Raw genomic sequence first — 23,783 nt, 5'->3', positions numbered from 1 at the left:
TTCTGCCCATCCTGCTTAAGAAAATGATTTCATGGATCATTATTTTTAAAGTCTAAGTCAGGAATTTAAAAATTAGACCGTCAAAGTATGAGGGGTCTGGTGGTTTTTGGTTTCAAGGCTTCAACAGGTCAATGCCTATAGATGAGTATTCAGTTTTCCAGTTTTGGAAGAAATGAGCCTGGCCTTCAAATGTTAATATTGTTCTGGCAGTGTGGATGTGGATACACCACTCTGCACAGCCTTTTCTCCAGCCTTATGGATAAGGAAGTACAAAGCCCATGAGTGAAGCTGGCTCTCTGCAGCTTTCCCAAGCAGCACCACAGGAGCTGATGCTGAACTGGCACCAGAACACTGACACATCACTAGTGCATTCCCTGTGTCTGCAGCCCAGCCTCTGGTGAGGACACAACCACCTGGGGCAGACTGTGGCCACTCAGTTATGCACTAGCTGGGTTTTTGTTTGTTTGAGTCCTCCCTGCTAGTCTGCCCTTGTTCTTTATCCAAAACACCTGTATTGTGAATTTACTTCAATGCTTTCTCAGCAAATTATCAACGAATTAATCACTTTCCAACTTCTCTGTAAATTTTATTATTTTCATTGTCACTTTTGTTTAGGAAAAAATCAATGCATTATAGAAGAGAATGTGCCATCAAATACACACAATGCAAAATTCAAACACAGAGACTTGGCTATGGGAACACATAGATGGGAAATAGTCAATTAAGGGTTTAACGATGATACAGAGTCCAATTCTGCAGGATACCGTAGATTTCTGATGGGAATACTTCACAAATAAAAAAACTTTTCAATTTAAATTAAGTTAAATTTTCAATTAAGTCACAGAGAGCTGTACTCCAGCAGGAAAATCTACTAAAAATCACATATTTCTTTGCCATGAATTAAACATTTAGTATAGTTCAGTCAACAGTGACCCAAGACAGAAGGACAAAAAAATACCTCCTGGGTTTCCCCACTTCTATTTTAAACCATGTGTTTTATAATTAGATGTTTCTGACGTCACTTCAAGCAAGACTTTCTTCATTATACAGAGTTATATCTGTAAAGTTTACTTCAGAAAACAAATCTGATAGTCAAGCTACTTGTGTCATAGAGTTTGATACACTCATAAATATTTAAGGTATTTTATGCAATATGCCCATCAAGTGACAGGCCAAAATAGCTCTTAAGACTTTACCATGAATTAAAAATGTGAAAATAATGGATTTTCTGGGTTGGTAGCTGAAGTGAAAATTGGAAGAAAAACTGTTCTCGTTTGAGCTGAATATTTTTGGTTTGTTTTTTCCTTCAAAAAGGAAAAAGGAAAACTAAATTAATTACACTACATCCATCAAAACAATTTATTTGATTTGAATCCAAATGTTTTGATATTATGATAATTTTATCCCTTGAAAGAGTAAGAAACCAAGGAAAATTTTTAAATGAGGGAGTTCTTTCATATTAAAAATCTGAAACATTTGACTTTGAAATTTTGGAGCTAACTATTTCAACATTTCTATTTTTTTTTTATTTTCCCCAGCTAAAGCATTTAGTTGTCTCTACAACAACTGCTTTGAAGAATCTACTATTCACAAACAGAAAATTAACCTAGCTCTACCAATAATATGCTAAACCCTTTAAAAATAAAACCCCCAAAAAACCAACATCGAGGCTCATGAGAAATTTACCTTTCCCTTCAATGGAGTCAGGACTTCTCCTTTTGGTGTTATCTACACAATAAAGATATTGTGCTTTTCCTAGAAAGCACTGTGAGCAAACCCGGCACTCTGAATTTTTAAGCTACACTGATATAGATTTTATGCATTATGCACTTGCCTATGAGCTATTATTTTTTGAACTGTAGCTCCCGAAGTCAGTTGTGTGAATCATCTGGGAGGAAAAAATTCATGTTATCCAAGGAAAAACAAATCCTTACAAACATCTTGCAGTGACAATGATGCTTACAAGATAACTAACATCGTAAGAACAAGCACATCCCACATGGAGAGGGATGCTGGAGCTGAGTCCTGGGGTATTTCTGTGTGGATCTCCATCAGGGAGGCAGGGCTGTCTACTTATCCTCAAATGCATTGTAATTGCAGGGATGTGGGGTGGTAGGGTGGAGAAGCAGAAGTGCATCAAACTTCCCACTTTTTCACTCCTAGCCCTGGGGAACTGTTGCAAAGCTGCGACTCAGATCAGTAAGGACTGGGCATGGTTTCCTCTCCAAATTCCTGACAGAACACATTTCTTAACCATTCAAGTTTTGAGGTGTTGAGTATAGGGCATCTTTTTCCCTTATCTTGTCTGACAGACCATAAGTTACTCGACAGCAGGAGGTGACATCTATAATACATCTTTAAATCTTTTCTCTGCCTCGGTGGCAAGACCATATCTCCTCTATTTTCACATCAAGTCGTCTAGAAGGAGCAAAGATTTTGCTGCCTCAAAAGTGCTTTGAAATGCCATGCATGGATCCATATGCAGTATCAGACCTTTGTTTTTATAGGGAATATATTTTAAAATATTTTCCAACACAGAAATAAATTTTTTATGTAATAATGAACAGGCGTAAGACGTTGGAACAGGCAGCATCCCCTGAGAAGATGCCTTCAGGAAAATTTTGTCACTTTGAAATGTGATTACTTGAAGTATTACTATAGTGTGATTTCACAGTGTAATTAGTATCATACACACCTCTTCTATTAAAGTAACCTGTGTAACATATGCTGAAGTCATAAGCCATAAATCACTGTATCCCATTTACAATTTAATGTGTCAGCAAATTTCAGTGACATAATGCTACAGAGCAACATTTCTGTATATTTATTACCATAATCACGATACTAAAGTGCGAAGACACCTTGCTAAAACCTATAACCTCTTGTAAATGGTGCTTTTTTGAGAAGAAAAAATCCAGTAAGTGAATAATATGCAATTCACAGCTACAGGCTCAGTGACTACTGTTCAAAACTACAGTAATTATTTAGGTATGCAACATGCTTGGCACAGCAGCAATAGAAAACAGACGCAGAAAGTGAGGGATTTATTTGACTAACTGTAGACATCTGCATGTAAGCTAACTGCTCTACACTCCCTTGCTGGTTGATGGAGAGGGTTACATGCTTTTAAGGATTGATTTTATTCTAAATGGATATTTGGGAAGGTCAGATTAATTGCACCTAAAAATAGCCTATTTATTTCAACTGAGTGCAGCTAGAGCCTTGGGTCACTAGCTCATATGACCATGTATTAGAAATATGTAATGGTAGGTCCACCCAGAAGACAAGAAATGGTCAAAATAAATAGTCAGAGAAGACGAGTTTTAAATGTAACTTCAGTGAAAAACCCACACCTTCCTCACTTCTCCAGTAACTTCATCATGACTCTTGCTGTCCTCCCAACTATGCTTCTCACGAAAACAAGCACGTGACAAGGAAACATGCATATGCTACAGACAGGAAGTCCAAAAAATCCTTTTTATTTACCAGTAGCAATAGCACCTAGGCTTCTTTACAGGACACAAAGTACCCTTTGGAAGAAAGTTAAGCTTAAAGAAAAGTGCGGGGAACTGGAGAGGTTCATGGCTACATTCTAACACATGGGTTAATGGGAACAATGCATGCAACTCAAAAGGGTAAAATTGGCCATGCCCAGGCATCTTGGAAAGCTCAGAAAAATAAAGTAAACTAGGAATTTGTAAATGGTAAGAGATGCTATTTTTTCCAGTGATGAGGCCGTGCTGTCATCCACCATGAAGGTAGCTGCCCTGGCAGCAGACAGGCAGTGGTACTCAAGGCAAGCCCTCCACACGGGCAGTATGCTTTGCCCATCACTGGATAAAGTGATGTGTCCTCCTGCCTACCTACTATGTGCTTATACCATTCCAGTTCCTCACTGGTACCCACTGTAGAATCCTCGTTCTCCTTTTATGTTTCTTTTAAAGTAAACAACTACTTGTGAACAGGAATTCCTTATGACTCTTCCATCCTACCCATACCCATATTCTTATTCTGACTATCAGCTCTTATTATTACCATGTCTATGATATATAAGCATATTCTTCTACTGAGAAACATTCCATCCTTACAGATTTACTACTTCACATAGCTTAATTTTGATATACCCTTTGTTTATAAGTAACGGATCCTTTACCTGTATTCTCTCATTTTCTCATGATCTTATGTTTCTTTTAGTTAAATGCAAGACTTTAAGGTCAAAAGTGAAAGAGGAAAAGTTGAATTGCAGAAAATAAAGCAAGAAACCTTATCTTAAGTGAAGAGTTATACAATCTGTTGAACTCTTTTCTGTTTGTGGAAGCAAAAGCAGATTGCTTCTCTCAATAAAGAATGGCGAATTTTGCATATTCTTTCAAGACTTATGCAGGCTCTTACTATATTCTGAGGCCAAGTTTTCACTAGTTTCAGTGATGCAGGAAAAGGCATCAAAAAGTTAACTGAAAAAGAAGCAGGGCTGAAATCTGTTTAAATTTAGTGTTGCCTACATCAAAAGAAAAACAAGGCATAAAATATTGGTGTGAAAACAATCCAGTGTGAAACAGATGATTAGTCTATGGTTGTAGGGAGACGATAAATGTTTCATTCAGTAGGCTTTTAGCACAGAAGTTTTAGTATCAATAACTCATGTCTTCTCTTTATTCTGTTTTCATTTGCACTGCAATTTTTGGCCAATTTTTCATGACGCTATGAAGCATTCTTGGTCGTTTTCTGTCTTGATTTGCAACAGCATTGCCTCGTTAACAAATTACTGTAAGAGATTGTGTATTCAGAAAGGAGGATTTTATCATCCTTTTATAATCTTCCCACTCTTTCCCTTTCTTGCTATTATCAAAATATTGAGGAAATAGAGTATTAAACTGTCTGGCATTTACAAACTTCAGGCTCATATATGGAAATTAAATAAATGAGGAAGGAAAAATAAGCTTCCGAAGTGTTTATCAATTCATTATATTAATGCCATCTGTCCCACAGCTATGATGTCAGACTTCTTCTTCCCTTCTTCATTAAGGCATAGTTCGTTTACACGAACTGCTGCTTAAGATACTTGCTGGAACACTTAACAGCTCCCTCATTTGTTTGGTAGTTTTATAGGCCTCTTGTGCTGGAGCAGAGGTACAACAGCTTGCAATGCAGGAAAAGAAAAGATAAAACTACCCTGCTGTGCAGATTTAGTCAATTTTCACTGGCTCTCGCACAGAAAACAAATTGCAACCCCTCACAAAGAGTTCTCTCTCTGCACTGGCAGCCCTGACAAATGCATACAAAAATGAGTAAATCAGGCAACTTCACATCAGGAGGAAAAAAATGGCTACTGCTCCAACAGCTGCTATCATAATTAAGAACAGATTTCATCACTAAACTCTTGCTGGTTGTATCTGCAGCAAAACAAATACACAGATGTGGCACATTTGCATACTGAAAAATGTGTGCCATGTAACTGAAACAAATTTGCTTTTTCAGCTCTTAAATATTCACTTTTTAATATGAAACAATGGGGGTGTTTTGCATAATAATCCTCTGTCTTTGCTCATCAAACTCATTCAAACAGTATATGAAATATAATGCAACACTAATACCTAATAAGTCCACATTTCAGTCATGCAATCCAATACCAAAATTTGTTATCATGTCCAATAAGATACAATTTTGAATTGCTTTCTGAACTGTCCTCAGGCACTTCTATTTGTAAATGACATGCTTTAAAAGGAAGATAAAAAAGGGGAAAATATGAGAATTACTTCTTTGAATCATGACAAGCACAAAATTTATTGCCCCTTCATTTATCCACACATTTTAAAAGGTTACCTAGCATCATTTAGTAAAGAAGAAATGCAACCCTTCAAAGTAAAAAGGGTACAGGATCATGCCCTGTGAAAGCAGAGTGGGATTATTAATGCAACAGTGACTGAACCCTCACAACTGTAGCATGTCCATCAGAAGCTGCAGTATCTTGAGAGATTCTCTTACAAGACAGTGACACTTTAGATTGTCTTCTCTGCCCTCCAAAGACAAATCTTTCTTAGCTATGGCTATTTCATAGCTAAGTAACCTAGCTGGTGTTATGCAAACTGTCATAACAGTTTTTGAAATTGTTTCCTGTCTGTAAATCTGTGATAATTACAGAAAGAATGTGATTATCAAGGTCTATAGACTGCTTAAAGAGCAAATCTGCAGATCTGCTGATAATTTGAAGAATAGTTTTGCCTTAGATGTATTTTAAGCCATTCAGTCATGGCACAATTCTTTCCCTAGCGAATACATTTGTTCAATTTAAATCCCTCTGTAGAATTAATTTGTTTATTTTAAGTATTGTGCAGAACTAGATGATTAAGTTTGAGCACAGTTTTTTTCAGACAGATGCATGTTTGATCAAAGAAGCCTGAATACAGCTCTTACTGTAGGTACTCAAACTGATGTGTCCTCAGTCCTCCTCTTCTGCTACTCATTTCAGAAGCTAATTTGGTGTGTATTACAGGAGCTGGGCTCTAAAATCTGTACATTTTAGTGATACTCACCTTTACATGGAGGGGTGGAGACTCATAAAGTGTTCCTGCAGATATCTGCATGCACATCTTTGCATGCTTACAAAAAAGAGTTATTGCATGAGAACCAGTTTCTAGACAATGGACACCTTTATAAGGCAAATAATTAAACCATTGCCTCATGAGTGCTATTTCACAGAAGTATATAACTATCTGCAAATGGTAAGTGGCAAGATTTTAACAGCAAAGCAGTGCGTAAAGAATTCAAGAAATCTTCATTAAAAGTATGGGGGGCTACACAGCCAGGAAAGCAAACTGGTGCTTATATCTATATACTTTTTTCCATGTATAGCTTGTCTGTGTTTTGCAAGAAAGGCCTCCAGATAATACAAGAAACTCCCTTTAACCTTCTGGCTGCTTCTACCACTGTCACCCAGTGTGGCAGCACTGATGGGGTGATTTATGCAGCCCCAATGACAGCAGATGAGCACTTTCTGTTGCTGTTCTTGGAAATACAGAGAGCTGGCCTTGCTTTTCACAGGCAGTGGGAGATACCCATGAGAAGGTAACAGTACCAGAAACCAAGAAGAAATCTCCTGAACCTAACCAGCACTGCAACTCTGTCCTCTTGCACAGGACTGCATGATCTTGCATCAGCCAGTCCTTTTCCTTCTTGTTTTACTTGTCCTTTCAGCCAGGGACATGAGAGGTGCCACACTGTACAGTGGTATGTTTGAACACATCTCTAATGCCAATATTAAGCCTTACACATTGATAAACTGTCACTTAAAGTAAGATGCACAAGCAGATGATTCCATATCTGCAACTTGGCATGCATAGAAAAAGGAAGCCAAATTAGGACTTCTGCAATCACAGATGAATCTGTTCCACAAACAAAATTCTTAGGCATATTAGAAAAAGCCCTGAGCTTGAACCATGAAATACTTTTGCAATGAAATTAGTTGGCCTGATGTCTTGAAAAACACAGTTTTCCAGATCCATGCATAAATTTATTATTTGTTCTTTCATAACAATATTTTAATCTTGAAGAATAGCTCTTAAAAGCAGGTTCTTAAAAGGAAAATGGCAAAGCAAAATTTAGATAAGGTTAAGGGTGCTTCCCATCTTAATGGCAAACAACATATAGTAAGAAACAAGAAAGGTCTGTATTTTGGGGAGAAAACAGTATCAAAAGGACCTGCTATATGAATCAACTATGTTCTTAGGTATCTCTGAGATCTAGATGTGCAGAGCAAGTGACAGAAGAGTAACAGCAAGAAGCCTGTTTTTGTGCACATCTGAATTCTGTTTTGGTTATCAAATCCTCATTCCTGTTTGTCTGGCAGATGTTACGCATACATTTTTAAGATGAGTTTGCAGACGTTTTCAAGGGAACTCAGGGTCACGGTTTCTTTTTTTTTCATCTAGTCTGTGCTTCACTTTATCATAAAGGTAGTATCAGTCAACTCTTCTAGAATTTTGCAGTTCCCTTTATTGTTTTCCATTTTCACGCAGTTAAAAATAATGAAGTAGCAGCCAATCAGAAAATGTAGCAAAGGCTACATAATCAGTGAATTTGCTTTCCTTTATGTATTTATTAATTTCTTATGAACCAGTAATCTCTGCAAAGTTATCTCCCCCTTGTACTGAAGTACAGTATTTTTCATTGCATTACAGCAAACAGGACTCAGCAAAAAAATGGTGGGTTGGTTTCAATATCAGAAATCAGACAACTGAGATTAGTTCCAGGACACTTGTATAAGTGTTCCCTGATGCATGCTGCATCAACAGCAGTCTGGGAATTGCTTTATTTTGAAGGACATAAGCTTTGGGATTTGGGATATGTACAGTATAGATATATCATTTCAACACAGTTTGCATGAAAGTCAATGAAAGCTTAGTTCAAATGTAGTCTTACTAAACTTACTTATAAACTAAAATCCTCTTGTTCTTAAAAATATTAGTATGTCTACACTGTTCATCAGTGCCAAGTTTGCTTTGTCTGCATGCAAAGAATTAAAGACCAGGTGGGAGATATGGGCTAGTCTAATCTGAACATTTTTGTCAACGCTTATAATTTATATGCATTTTGAAATCTGAAACAAATATTTGATTGCAAGTTATTGGGTTGGAGGTAGCCTTCAGTCGCCAGGTATTGTTGTAATAATGGAAAAATGGTAGCATTAGTTTAATGTATTGTAATAGCACAGGGTAATGATCCTTAGCTCAGTAGTACTGAAATACCTTGACAACAGCAGTTGAAGTCAATGGGAGCATTGCAAGTGGATATAAAAGTGCAGTCTGCAGACCATTAGGCATAATTTCATCACATCTTTATTGGAATAAAAATTGCACTTAAGCTTCTGCTGTTGTGTTGGCAATTTAGAAACATTCTATTCGTGTACACGAATTTTACAAAGACCCTCTGTTAAACCAGCAATTAAACTAATATTAGGGTGCAGGGACACTGGGAACTTACTTGCATCTAGTGAGACACCAGAAAATAAAGAGATAAATGTCCAGTATTGGTGGCATGAGACTAATTTATACCTGTAGAGGCCCTGGTCCCTGTTATGTATAATGAAACACGCCTATCTTTTGAGTTGATCTGGATACTGCATTTTGAGTCTCAGCACTGACACCCTGCAAAGCAGAGACCTTTGCAGAGACCTGATTCCCCTTGAACAATTCCACACGTCTACTTACTAGGGAAGAAATAAGACCTACACACAAACAGCCCCCTTGCAAACACATCTCCAAGGGTACACTACGTGCTAACTTACGTAGTCAAGTCTTTGCACAAGGCTTAAAAGCAGATACAGCTCTGCTAAGAAAAGCCACAAAATCTCCAAGCTAGTCACATAAGAGCTTACCACTGCCTCAACTGCACAGGGAACATGCCACCTGTTTGCTAATGGCATAGATTGCAGACATCCCTAGGAATTCCCAGCTGGACACTGAGATACATCCTGTCTCATCTCTGACAGCAGGCTGTGGCTGCCACCAGACAGCCTTGAGCTGCCTTGCTCTCCACAGAAACCCGTGTATGTGTTTGGGGGCTGATGTAGCCCCTCAACCAGCTTTTGGCCTCCAAAACCAACACGAGCTCTGAAGCTTGTCATCTGTTTCCTGATGTTTCATTGGAAATACTTGTTTTACTGGAAATAAAAAAGTCGGAGAAAAACTTTAAGTAATTTACCATTTTTCTGAAGCCTAGGGGGAAATAATGGCTGCTAATTATCTAGCTGACTTCTGTGTGAAGCAGCAAAGAGAACACCATCCAAAAAGGTCTTAACAAAAAAATGTGGCTTCAAAGAAAAAATTCTTAACAAAATGCTTTGCATTACCAAATACCAAGGAAATTCCTCCAGAGAGCATTCTCATGCCAATGTCAAAAGTCATGACAAGCCAAAAGAAAAGAAAATTAGGTAAAAGTAAAAGAAAAGGGCTTAGCTTTGTGTGGTCTCTGGAGGAAGGAGAAGATAATTGTCAACATCTTTATCATCTGGACACCAGCTATTTCAACTATGCAGAAAGGCAGGGCCCAGTGACCCCAGACTGAAACACAGCACAAGGCCATTATGCTTGTCCCCATTACTCGGTGGAACTATTTTCCATTTTTATCTTTCAGTAACACAGTTGGGATGTTTAACACCTTCTGCCTTGAATTTCAGCCAAATGATGCCAGTGCTTGGAGTCAGCAAAGCCTGGGCAACAATGCCACCTGTAGCACTGCCAACCTTGCTGACTTGCTGTAAGAAGTAATCTACCTTCAGCAAGAAATTACTATTTGCAAGTCTGACATTAGCTCGGGAACACTTACATGCTCTGTGCAATGTGTCCATTTTATTTAGGGGGAAAAAATCCCCAAAAAACTAACACCACAACTCTTCCTAGTTGATCTTGTGAAAGTCAAATCCACCTAAAAACGGTTGTCCGAGCTCCTGAGCTTAGTGCTGCTTAGTGCTACTGGAATTCTCATATCCATATATGAGAACAAAACCAAAATACACTATCAGAGGGCTGCCAGCTCCATGCACAGAAAGTCAAAAGTAGGCTTGGTTACATACGGAGGCATCAGTTTGTTTTCACATTCACAGTATGTCATACCAGTGGGGAAAAAAGTGTAATTAGTGTGAGCTCCACATCATTTGGTTTAGCACAGCTTACTCAATGCAAATATCTTCATTTATTTCCTCCCCATGTAAGGCCTCCGGCTCACACTGGTGGTTCCCCTCCTGTCTTATTCTGCACAGCTGCTCTATTCCTTCCCAATGATCTCACACATTCGCCGGAGTCATCCAGCCAAATTTCTTCAACATCCTATCTTTTTCTGGGACAGAAGTGTCCTTTCAGCTCCAAAGAGTGTCCTTCATTATCATTAAAGGAAATGCAGCGAGTCCTAACTAGTTTCTGCCCCTTTGGAGCCCTTTTGTCAGTCTGCTTTCTCCAGCAAGAGGAGTACCAGACAAATGCCTCCTGTAACAGCCGGGCTGTTCTTTCAGCTTCACCTTCTCCATCCCCTCCTCCTTACCTCACTCTTCCTCCCACGCATGGTCTTTGCTCACCTTATGAAGACTTCCTCCTCCACACCATCTATGTTTTTCAATTTGGATACTTCTCTCAGCCTTGTCACTATCTCCTTTCTTCAGGTGCGATAGGTTAATTTACTTTCCAGGCTTCTGTTAACCTTTCCTCTGCCTTTCCAGGGCTGATAGGCTCTATCACAGGATACCTCTCGCTGTGTGCTTGTACAGAACCTTGCATAATGAATCCCAACCTCAGGCTTTTCAAAAACATTATCAAGAATTCAAGCTTCTTGTCAAACCCAACAGAAAACCACCCTGCTGTACATTTGGTGAAGAGTAAGTGGGAAAGAAGAATATACAGAGCTGACCTGTTCTCACAGCTCTTAGCGCCATTCTGCAGTTTCCCTCCATTCTGTGCATTTAGCCCTCAGTTGTAATCATGCATCTCAAAAGCCTACCTGAATCAAGACAGTCTAATTTTTAATCTGAGCATATCACAGTTTAATCAGAAAAATTTTGTGTGTGCCTATTACTTGTTATTTAATCTGTGAAATCCAGCCTATGAAACCTGTTGGTGTAAAGATAAGCACTTTATTTAATATCCAATTAAATGTGGTCACCAGAGAAATCACAGCTTATGCAACTTTATCAGAGAAAGATTAATCTATTTCAGGCTTAACCCAAAATGTCATAAAAGAACTCATGAATTTAGATAGGAATCCACTTATTAGCCAAAGACATTTTCCTATTGAGTAAGAACAGTCTAAATTGCTGCCTATATTTATACTTGGTTCAATCAAATTTCTGTACTCAGTAGCTGTCATTGATTTTCAGGACAATTATCAAACAAAAATGATGAACAAACTGCAGGAACATTATAGAGCCTTTTTCAACTCCACAGTAATCATTAGAAAACGCACAGCCTGCTTGTTGATAATGCTTTAATGGCTCACAGGGTGACATCATCAAATTTAGAAGAAAGTCACACCCGGAAGGCAGAAGATTTTTTTTGCATTACAATTTACCATTTTAAAGTTAATTGTATTTTGCTTGGTGCTTCAAAACACTCAAGGCTGCACTGAAGTTACTTTTTTCACATTGTATGATCATGCCCAAACCCATGATTTTAGAATAAGGAGGCAAATAGTTGAACTTATTTCTTTAAATTAAGCAGACTTTCTTTCCCGTCTAGAAACTGATACTCCTCAGCTCATTAGCTGAATTTCCCACAGGGCCTACAAAGGCACATTCCATTTCTATACTGTTTGAATTGTCTGGCTGACTTATTTTAAAAGAAGTATTCTCTGCTAAGATTATTGAATAATAACTATGGGGTTTCATCTTTCCACATTAATTATAATCTTCAGTAAGACATGTATATCACAGTACAGAAAACTTGTTTATAAAAAATGTGTATAAGTCTATCAGTAGACATAGCAGAGCTGCAGTTAGCTGCTGGGGTGCAGCAATTCTGGCTTTTGTCTGCTACATCAACCTGAGGCAAAGGGTTCTAGTGCAATGGCTAAAAATCAGTATTAAACAATGATGCTTAATGGCCTACTTAAAATGAGTTCAGTGATCCAGCCCCACTCCACTGAGTGCAAAAATACCTATCTGTAGTCAATGCACAAAATGTATCATTTAGAAAAGCTACAGAGTGTAACTCACACCTGGCTACAGCAGATTTGCTGAACTGTATCTTCCCCCCTGTGCTGTAAATTCTTTTGTGGTACTCTACAGATAAGGAGTTCATTTGCAAAGTTTGGCATGGATGTCAATTTTGTATAAATTTTGAAAAAAAATGGGAGGATTATTTACATGGACAGCATCTTCCTGTCACTGAATGGTAAACCTAAGCTTCTCAGAAGAGGCTATGGATGTCCATTAGTTAGTTTAGCCCTTGCTCTGAATACACATAAATTCAGGATAAAGAAAACAGCAGATTTATTTTGAGAGCCAAGCCCATGGATGAGAAGATGGGTGTGGGAAATGCAATCCCATCCCTTTCAAGAGAAAGAAACTAGGCCTGCATTTGGGTGTATTTTAGAGCAGACGAGAACCTCGCCTGGGCACCACAGCCAAGAATCCAAGAAGGTGGGGATTGCTTTCTATACTGGTACTGTGCCAACCCCACAGGCCCCCAGATGCTGGCAGCAGCTCCTGGAGAGGCAGAGCCCAGTCCCAGCTCCTGTCTGCCCACTGCACTGACTTGCAGGGAGCCACCAGCCCTCCCTGCCCGAGCTCACTCAACTACAAAGGCTTTGCTCAGCGGAGCTCTGCCAAGAAGTGGCAGCAGAAAGATTTGCTTCTCTGTGGACCTTCAAAGATTTGTGGCAGGTACTTTTTAGCTGAACTTCCTCTGTGGCAGCTCTTCATCCCGTGCTCTTTATATAGCAGCAATTAGCATATCTGAGAAATCCCCATTTGGCATGTTTTATGGTCTCTTCTCTGTATTGAGATAGTTCTGTAAGTTATGAGCAGAGATATGCCATAATTCCTAATGTACAACTGTCAGGAAATCACTCACACAGATTTATTCACTGAACAGTTGGTGAGGAAACTGATTCTGAACAGGGAGCTAGAAACTCTAATTACAAGAGAGAAAAAAATTACTCAAGCACCTCAGACTGGTCAAGAAGCTCCTTTGATGCTCTAAAGATATGACCTGAAATTAATAGATTAATGCACCATAGTGTTTCTGAATTCAAATGCTGGCTTCTGCCACCAATTTTTATTCTGTATTACTATTGCTGACTTTCTTCAAAGTAATAATGATGTCAAAAAACAACCACATGTATTACATCTGCACTACTGGAACAAAACAAAGGAAGAGTGAAGACAAAAGACTGTCTTCCCTCAAGCAATATCTTCTTGACCAAAGGAAGTTCATACAATGTAGAAAAGAAATATTCCTCCCTGTCAAACCATGGTCTTGCTACCACTGAATGCAATGGCAAAACTCCTATTAATTTCTAGTGGAGGATGTGCAGTGAATAACTCAGATGGAAGTGGTAAACCGTAAGTGACATAATCACTCAGGAACTGTCTCTGCCTCAAGTGACCTAAATGACAGGAAGAAATACAGTGAGAAACATTAATTTGGAGTTTAGTAAGAAGCCTTTGCTTATGCTTCTGTGTTAACTTCCATCTCATCTCCAGTGCAAAGTTATGGAAGAGTTTCACATGTCACTCTGTATGGGGTCAGCTGTGGCACAGACACCAGAACACAAAACTAGGGGTTCAGTCTTTGCACTTTTGCACTCAGCTTTGACACCAATTCACCTTAGCTCTGCTTACTCTGGGCCTGTGGCCAGCCACAAGTCTGTCCAGCCTTGGTCTGGGGATGGAATAAGGTGTATGATCCAGGTGTGCCATCCTGTCTTCTACCAGCCTCCCACATAATTTTCCATGTGATCCCTCAACTGAGACCACCAGCAAATGGGGACAAGGGGAGCAGGCACGTTCTGGCAGCAGCACCATCACAGAAGGTGTCCCCATCTGCCTTCACCTCAGCTAATCACTTCTGTAATCAGGTTTAAAATATTCTTTTCAGAGATGTCATTAATGCTTACACAGAACTTAGAAACTCCTGAATGCGATAGATTACAGTAGTACAAAAGCAAAGCATTTTTGGTCCATTGATAAGAATACAACTGGGTATTATCAGAAACTATATTCCGTCTGAGTAGGGGTGGTGGGAAAAAAAGGACCTGCTATTTCAGAAGATGTCTGCTCTGTGTAGAGGTTCTTCACAGACATTTAGATACCCTGTGTGAGCTTTGCCTCTTCCACCTCCCACAGAAACTACATGTACCCACCCACAAGCCCAGATTTTTGCCTTTGGCAACACTGCTTTTGGGGGTAAAAAGCAGTGTTTTCCTCCCAAGACAGTGATATCACATCTGTGAAGGTGGTGATGCCCCATTGTCTAAATTTTTCTTCTCCTGGGAGAGGACAAACTTCTTTAGAAGCAACCACAACCATGCAGTTTGATTATTTTCAGGGGTGTTCTGAACATAGGCCCCTTCCTACCCGGGAGCAGAAACTGCAGGGGAAGGAAGGCTTTCCTAAGGCTTCCTCATGGGAACAAACACACTACAGAAAAACAATAACGTTTTGGGCCCTGCTTAGCCATCTCTAGGCTACTGAAAGATCTTGCATGCAGACTTTATCATAAATTATGATTGCTGCTTATGCTGTTTTTCAAACTGTCTCACACTGCACTTGATCCTCCCATGAGGACAAAAATTTAGACCATGACTAACTTCTTTTTGGTGAGTTTCCCAAAGCATAATTTCGTTATTTTCTCTTCAGGCTCCCACATAATTCTTTTCTCAGACTCCTTCACTGTTATGGAGCCCAGTTCATTTTTATGTCCTCTCTATCTATGTATTCTTAACTTTTCCTGCATGCTAAATATTAATGATTTGGTGTAAGGAAGACAATTCATTATCTGCTAATGGCATTTTCCCAACTGTCCTTCTCACATTGCACTTGATCCTTCATCCTATGTCTTTTTTCTAGACAGCATACTTCTGCTCTGGACTGCTACTTCCATGAAATAAGAAATTGACCAGCTGATATGTTTTATTGCATCAGGTATCTCTGATAGTATGCTTTCTTATATCAGATGTCCCTCAGATTGTAATTAAAATCAGAAAAGGCCTCTTAGGAAATATTGCAGAACTGCCAAATCATGGCCATTTTATATACCTTGTATTAATAACTGGTTTGATCATATTTGTGATCAATAATCTCACAGGTGTCTTCCCCTTTTCTATTTCGGGTCTTAAAGTTTCAACAGTCACATAAATTTGTACCTGCCTCTGTATTTGACTGCAGTTGTACAACTAGCTTTAGATATACACAAGATTTGATTAGCAATAGATTATGCGGCTGGTATTTGAATACGAATAATCTCTAGCATGTGCAAGAAAAAAAAATTGCCTTCAACATCTCATTTCAAAGAAGTTACAAAGCAGAGAGTCTTCCATCCCATCTCTCCTTAAATATCTGTTAGTGATAAGAGCTAACAAGAAATGCTCTTCGTTTTCTTTTCTAGCTACACAAGCTTCCCTTACAGCCATTTGCAGTAAATCCAGACCAGTATGAATAGCAATTTTTGGTTCTGAGAGAAAATGGTGGTTCTCAATATTCCTGACCTTGTGGTTCCCTGGCTTGCATTATTTTTGTACACCTTCTGAATAAAACGTGCTGAAAAGCGACTTCACGTCCTGCCTCCATTGCTCAGAGAAACATGCTGGTGGGGAGGGAAGAAAGTGGGAAATGTATGAGGTAATTTGGGAAAGGAAATGCTTGTCCTAAACCATGTAAGGAACAACCTCAGCCTTTCTTGCATGCTGGTTTTGACCCATGAAGTAAAAAAGGTACCATATTTCAGAACATGTGACTGTTATATATAAAATACAATTAAGAGATTTAGAACGACATGAATATATAATGTACACATGTCTTTACAGATGCATTTTTCTCCAGACAGTCCGGTGCCTGCTTTAATTTGGAAGCTATCCATTTTCATACAAAGTTAACCAAGAGCGACAGGAAATCAGATGCTTTCGTTATATATCTTTTCTGAACTTAAAAAAAAAAAAAAAGCCTCCTGTTAATTACTTTTCTAGGAAGCTATTTTGTGATACCACAGGGATAGATCTTCCATATTCAGAAGCGCTACAGAAATGACAACTTTATGACACAGTGTGAATAAAGTATGTTACATGCAGATATTTAAAAGTATATTTGTCTTCATTTATTGTTATGTGAATATGTGACCAATAATAAAGAATTTAACTGCTTTCTGGCCTGGATGAATTTACAATTACTGGAGATCTGACCTCTTTAACCTTATACATCAAGTGGCACATATGCATTATTTATTTAGCTGGAATTAACAGTGATCTGTGAAGCTCACTGTATTTTCCTTTGGTTCTCGCTCATCAGTCATACCTGACCCCCATGAGTAGGTTCAGTGATGACACTTTCATGTCATTCTGATACATGAAAGACTGGGAAACTACAGAACAAAGAAGTTAAATAGCTTACATGGATTTTTTTATTTTAATTTAAAATAGTCTAAACCACCTTTACATCCTACATGATCCCTTATAGATTGCTGTGAAGACAGACAGTAGACAGAAACGCCCTACCTTGCTATGATTATTTGAAAGGAGAATGTGAGGTGGTATTAATGTAAGTACTCTGCAGGAGCAACAAGTGCTTGGACTCCTCACCGGACTGCACACAGACACAATGCTCCAGTATTGTGCAACAGCAGGTCTGGGAAACAGAGTGAGTCTAAGTATTTCACTGGTAATCTGAACTCCACAGCAAGCCCTCTCTCTCTGTACCCTGACCCTCTCTAGGCACTCTTTTGTTTAAGAAGCTACCAAGCAGATGGGGAGAAGATGCTCAGCCAGAACTTCTCATGCAGGAGAATTTCTCATGTTGGCAGGAGTGCCATGCCTCAGCACCCAGCTCCTGCAGCCACATCCAGAAAAGTCTGCTTTCTCCAACTGCTGAATACCTGACAGGCCTGGGAGCAATCCATGCTAATGGGGCCAAAGGTGGAAAAGTGATAGCAATACCACGTATCTGCTCAGGCACATTTCACAAAGAACATCTATTAGACTACATCGTTTCTGGTCAGGAGGACTTTTATTACATGCAGTTATCATCATAAGCACTACAATGGATTAAAAAAAAATCAGACAAAATGGGCAATTAAAATCTGGGGTTTGTAATTCCAGAAATCTTATTTCCTTCATCAATAACTTTAGTGCTTACCACAAGGAACTAAAGAAGCAATTATACAGGGTTGTGGACATTTTTATGCATGCACTCTTGTATCAGCTCCAGAGCTGATTCATAAACCAAGCCATCTACTCTGGCGGTGGTAAAAACAAAAAGGGAAGATGAATACAAGTTTCTCACAATGAATCATATTCTTACATCCATTGAGCTTTCCTTACTTAAAAAGAGGCTACTTTTCCAACTTTTGAAAACATGGAAAGACCACTTTTATCAAAGGGAGGATCTCACTTACAAGAGATCTGAATGTATCGCTCAAAGTATGTTTTCAATAAATAGAAAAAAACAACCTCAGGGAAAACCTGCAAAAAAACAGGTACAAACATTAAGGAATTTCCTTGAAAGTCATATGTTTACATCTAATTTCAAGATATTTTTCTCTGATCATAGTCATCCTACCAATGAAACACAATGAGGAACAAGTGATTCACCATAGAAATAAACACACAGCACATACCATATGGTAATCAGTCCATACAGAAAACTTTAGAGGTTATGATTCTATTAAACTCTTTATTTTCAAAAACCTATAGATAAGTTTATGGAGTGCTTTCCCAGGGAAAAAAAAAATATTGACAATAAATTCAAATGAAGCTTGTTTTCACTGAGGGTAGAAACAGTAAAAGTAGGGAGTTCTAAAAGTAAAGTAAAGGTGTCTAAACAGCATTTCCCTTCTACAAGAGCTGTCACTGAAGAATAACCAGAGATTAGGCCCAGTGCGTTCACTGAAGCTGCCCTCACATACAGTTGTTGTGAGCCTTGGCGACTGCAGAATGCGAGAAAGGCAAAGGCTTGTGTGACAATTTGAAAACTATAGGAAAAAAAATCCTTCATATTGTGGTCTCCAGTGTGTTTGTTAAGAGCATTTCCAATACTACTCTATTTAATACACTCTTTCTTTGCAGTCCTACTCTGTTGAACTCTGCTACATAAATAAAGGCAGTAGCATGCAGCCCTCCCACAGACACACTCGAAGGTCCTGAATAACCCACAGCTAGCAGGCATCTTTGCACCACACTGCTCTTGTTGTGCAGTTCTTCCTGTTTAACGTGGGAAAACATTCTTTATTTGTGGGGAAGGTCAGTGCTACCATTACAGGGATGAATTGATCTGTGTCTTCTTGTAAATGCAGCATGAACATCTGGGAAAGAAAACATCTACAACTGGCTCACTCTTACAAGTACTCGAGTGCTGTGATTGCTAACTGGCTTCTCAAGCACTGCAATTCTTCAATGAAGTCAATAAATGGTAGAGGAGTATCAACACACTTAATTCTGCGCTTATGTCTCCAGCCTCTTTGGGCGCATCCTGAAACGGTGCCGGAAGAATTCTGGACCCTTTTGCTAATGCATTCAATCTCCCCCTCCCTTTTTATCTAAAAGCATCTTTGACTGCGCTTTTATTTTCATTTCTGCTTTTCTGTGCCAGAATTGAACACCATGAGAAGCAGAGAAGAAAAACCTGGATTCTAGTCTCAGTCCTGCAACAGTTCAACACGCTCCATTGCAGCCAGAGGGCTGTGACATTGTGCCTCTGAGGAAAAGCATTTACTCAGATCTCCTCTAAAGCATTTTCCTTCCTCATGAGATGCTCTTTTCCCTCTACTGTCCCATAGATCCAGTATTTCCAGAGGAAGCATGCACTTATAATGACTGTCTTCCCTATTTAGTTTACACTGGACCTTCTGTTCTCAAATGAGATGTAGCAGCATGTGAACTTGTGTCTTCAATTTTAAACTGGAATGGAACTGCTTATTATACATGTATCTTCTTAAAAGAGACTGATTTTGATCAAATTATCAGCACTGAGGCCAAATTGTGAAGAGTTTTTTCAGAGAAAGGAAAGAGTTGTGGGGAATTTTTGCTTTCCATTAATATGTGAGGACAGAGCCGATAGGTGAAATAAAGATTGCAGATTTAAAGGACACTTGCTAGAGTGTGTGCCAGATGCTGATAGCTATATATAGCCACTCAAAGGAGAGTGACTGCAGAGAGCGTCTCATCCAAGCAAATAGGAATTTGCCTGAGTAAGATCAGGGCAAAAATTAAGAAAAAAAAAATACAACCCCAAACTCAACCTTTAATCTCTGGTGCATTACTTCCACTGCAGAAGATGTTGTGTAAGTACTCCGTGAAGTGAGTAAGAACATGTCCTCACAATGACCTTACCTACATTTCACATAACTGTGTTTCCAAATTTAACAAAACCAAATCTTCCTTTTTACCATTAGACTGATAGTCATTCTTGAATACAACCTCTACTTCTTTGTTCCATAACCCTTAAGAGAAGTAAGCAAAGGACAATAGGTAAGGCTTCTTCAATATCATAAAAAAGCAGCATGCGCCTCTCAGATGAAATTCAAAAACAGAACTTGGATATAAAGAACATGATTTGCCATCCTAGGTTTTTCTTATTGTTTCACTCAAGATCATTTTAGAAAAGAGGGGCACTTGTTTTCTCTGCCTCTTTTCCTCTATACTGTGGTATCAAATTTTTCTCCCCTTTTATCCAATACTGTGGGTTTTTACCTACAGGAATATAATTTCTAAGTAGTTAAAAATGTGAAATAGCAGTACTTGAGATGACGAGCTATCATTTCTACAGAGCAGTATGATAATTTTGGAATGACCAAGAGGTTGGGTATGGATTCTAATTAACACTGATGAACCTGGCTACTAAAGATTAAATTCCCAAATGAGTGAATGCTACCTTTCTACACATAGGTCTATCCAAATTATTCTCATTAAAACAATTAAAAAAATTTATAAGCTTTAGTCTGTGTCAAGATATTGAAGGTTTTCCAAAACTGATTAAAAATATAAAATGAGGTATTGAACTGCATTAAAAATCAACCTCTTACATGTATTGAAAAGTAATGGTCTATAATTTGTATTCAAGAGATCTTATATCCAGTGAATAATAATTGTACTTTAGCCAACTCTGTGCCCCATTTCTCTGAAAACCTCATAGGATGTACAGAATACAGTTTTGTATCTTGCTGACGACACACACACTTTGTGTGACACTGCTTCTTATTCTCCAGTCCTTACTGGGAGGCTTAAATTTGTTTCATTTTGTGTTTATTTTTCCACTGATGGTTCTTTCAAACTGGTAAACACAAATGGAGGTGCGTAAGTATCACAGAATGGTTTGGGTTTGAAGGGATGTTAAAGATAATCTAATTTCAGCCCCACTACCATGGGCAGGGACACCTTCCACTAGACCAGGCTGCTCAAAGCCCCATCCAACCTGGCCTTGAACACTTCCAGAGATGAGCCATCCACAGCTTCTCTGTGCAACCCTTTCTAATGTTTCACCACCCTCAGAGGAAAGAATTTCTTCCTAGTATCTTATCTAAAGCTGTCTTCTTTCAGCTTCAAATCATCGTTCTATCCCTTCATGCCTTGTGAGAAGTCCCTCCTCAGCTTTCTTGTCTGCTCCCTTTAGGTTCCAGAAGGTGCCATAAGGTCTCATTGTAGTCTTCCCTTCTCCAGGCTGAACACTCCCAACTCTCCCAGCCTGTCTTCATAGCAGAGGTGCTCCAGCCCTATGATCAACTCAGTGTCCCTCTTCTGGACTTGCTCCAGCAGGTCGACATCCTTGTTATGTTGGGGGTCCCAGAACTGGGATTAGATAAACTGATAAGACTCTGGAAAGGGGAAATACCAGCCCCTGAATAATGAGAGGAATAACCTCAGCAACAACACAGGCTGGGTGCTAACTGGCAGGACATGAGCTCTTCAGAGAAGGACCTGGGGCTTCTGGTGGACAACAAGCTGACCAGGAGCCAGGAAGACCTCACAGTGGCAGCTACACGAACCCTTAGAGCACAGTGACTGCCCCACGGAGCCCATCTCAGCCATGCACCATTTCTTGTAGCAGACATAGAGCTTCATTTCACTACCAGCACTTCAGATACCCTATATCCCCAAGCCCTCTGCCCCTCTCCTTCTTCCTGCATTTTCCTGGCTACTCTTAGGCAGCTTTCTGCCACTCTCATTTCTGTTTCCATGTAGCTTCCAGGCACTGCTGCAGCCTACTTGTCAGCCTGCTTTCCCTTACAATCATCCTATATGGCATAGGACTCTTCCCACAGCCACTAGGGATAGTAGGTCTTTCCTGGCCAGCACCTTTAGCTTTATTCTGAACAACAGAGGCCTCATTTTGCCTGCAAACATTCACAGGGCCATGGCAGGTTTTGTGCTGCAAGCAGCTTAAAACTTTTGGTCCTAAGAGGGAATGGAGAACATTTGATGTAAAGGAGAAAATTTATGAGTTTAAAAGCAGAAATTTTATAAAAGGATAGGAATTCTTACACAACTCTACTAGAAGACTTATGATACAAATAATAGGAATGGAAAAACATTTTGAAATTAAAAGAAGTATGACTGAAAATCAAAGGATGAGTGGATTAGGCAACACTGAACAAAAAACTTTCAGTCTTGGTCAATATTTCTCCCTGTAGCAATACCAGTGGGTTACAAATTTCAACTTGTGCTGCTTGGGATGGAAAAAGTTAGAGAAAAGAAAATATCAGGACAAGGGAAAAAAAGCTTGTCTATTGTCTTTCATTGATCTTTCAGATCTAAATATCATCTTTCATTCGCTCCAGTTTCAAACCTCAACCTCTATAGTATGTATTATTTTTCTTCTTAGAAATTTGTCCATCATTTTTTGTAATAATCTTTTTTAAACAACAAGACAATGGTTTTGGTCCACCTCCTTCAACTTCAGTTAAATGTTTATATCCCATTATCAAATACTGTTTCATTAATACTGCATCACATAAAATTTGTGGAAAATTGGTGAATATTTTAGTAGGTACCCTGCAGTCCACTCTCTCCTACTATAGTCTACCTTGCCATCAGTATCTAAACAAGTTAGTTTAAAGCGATCTCAGCTTTGTTTCCTCATCTAGAAACTGCAGTAAGAACTTATGCTTATCCATCAGCACGGATTATATTCGACAAGTTAAATCTTGCTTTCAGGAGGTAGGCGAATTTGGAATGCAAATGGTAAATCCTGATTTTCAGACAAACAAATGATTGCCTATCAGAACTCCTTTCCAAACTAGTCCTTAGAGTATTGCATACATGTAAAAGGGGGAAATTTGAAAGAGTCAGATAATTGCCACAGGCATCTTTAATTCTAACAACACTTCCCACTTGCAGATAGAAGCAAGTCTGAAAGAGGTAATAATACCTAAATGGATATTAGTATCTGCCATTACCTGATCTATCTGCACAATTACAGCAGTTTGTAAATGCTAAATTTGCTTATAAAATCTGGCTTAAGAGCCTAAAACAATCCCTTTTCGGGAACAACGTATCACCTACATGTTGTTTGGAACCAATGGAACTTGCACTTGGAGAAAAATCACAGAAGTAATTGCTTCCAGAGAGATTTCTTTCCCAAACCAAACCCAAGGGGGAATACAAGAGTCAACTCCATTTCTGAAAAGTGGGCAATTAGAGGCCAGAGAACTTCACAAAAAATTAGATTTTTCCTCTCCTTTAACAATGCCAGAAACAAAATTTTATTACTTAAAACATCTCAAGACACACCACTGCTGTCAAATAAGAGTAAACAATCATTGCCTCTTCTCTGAGAAAGTCACAGTAATTCAGTCAAATAGAGTCCTATAGTCCTATAAATACTGTAAATTGTTAAAGTCATCAATTTGCACAAGAGGATGATGTGAACATCTTTGTATTGGGATACAGGCCTTTGAATACACCACTGGAAAAAAAAATCACCCTTTATTCACACCCCAAAACGAATCACTTCCTTCCCCTTAAAAAAGACCGAACAGTCAAAAACCTGAAAATCACGAAGTGGTAAAGCAAAGTGTCCTCCTGGCATAAAAGGTATGTGAAATAAATGACTATAAAATAAGTCCAAGCAGAAATCTTTTCTATCTATTTCTGAT

The 23,783-nt window shown here is 38.9% G+C and overlaps 1 protein-coding gene across 1 annotated transcript in view; it reads right to left on the bottom strand.

Moving 5' to 3' along the window:
• AFF3 (ALF transcription elongation factor 3) overlaps positions 1 to 23,783 on the bottom strand; it is a 320,158-nt gene that overhangs the window by 239,469 nt on the left and 56,906 nt on the right. The window lies entirely within an intron of this gene.

The sequence above is a fragment of the Lichenostomus cassidix genome, chromosome 1, assembly GCF_008360975.1.
Source record: "Lichenostomus cassidix isolate B80296 chromosome 1, HeHo_3.0, whole genome shotgun sequence".
Classification (NCBI taxonomy): Eukaryota; Metazoa; Chordata; class Aves; order Passeriformes; family Meliphagidae; genus Lichenostomus; species Lichenostomus cassidix.
The sequence above is the reverse complement of the archived record's forward strand: the minus strand, read 5'-3'. Positions and strand labels throughout refer to the sequence as shown.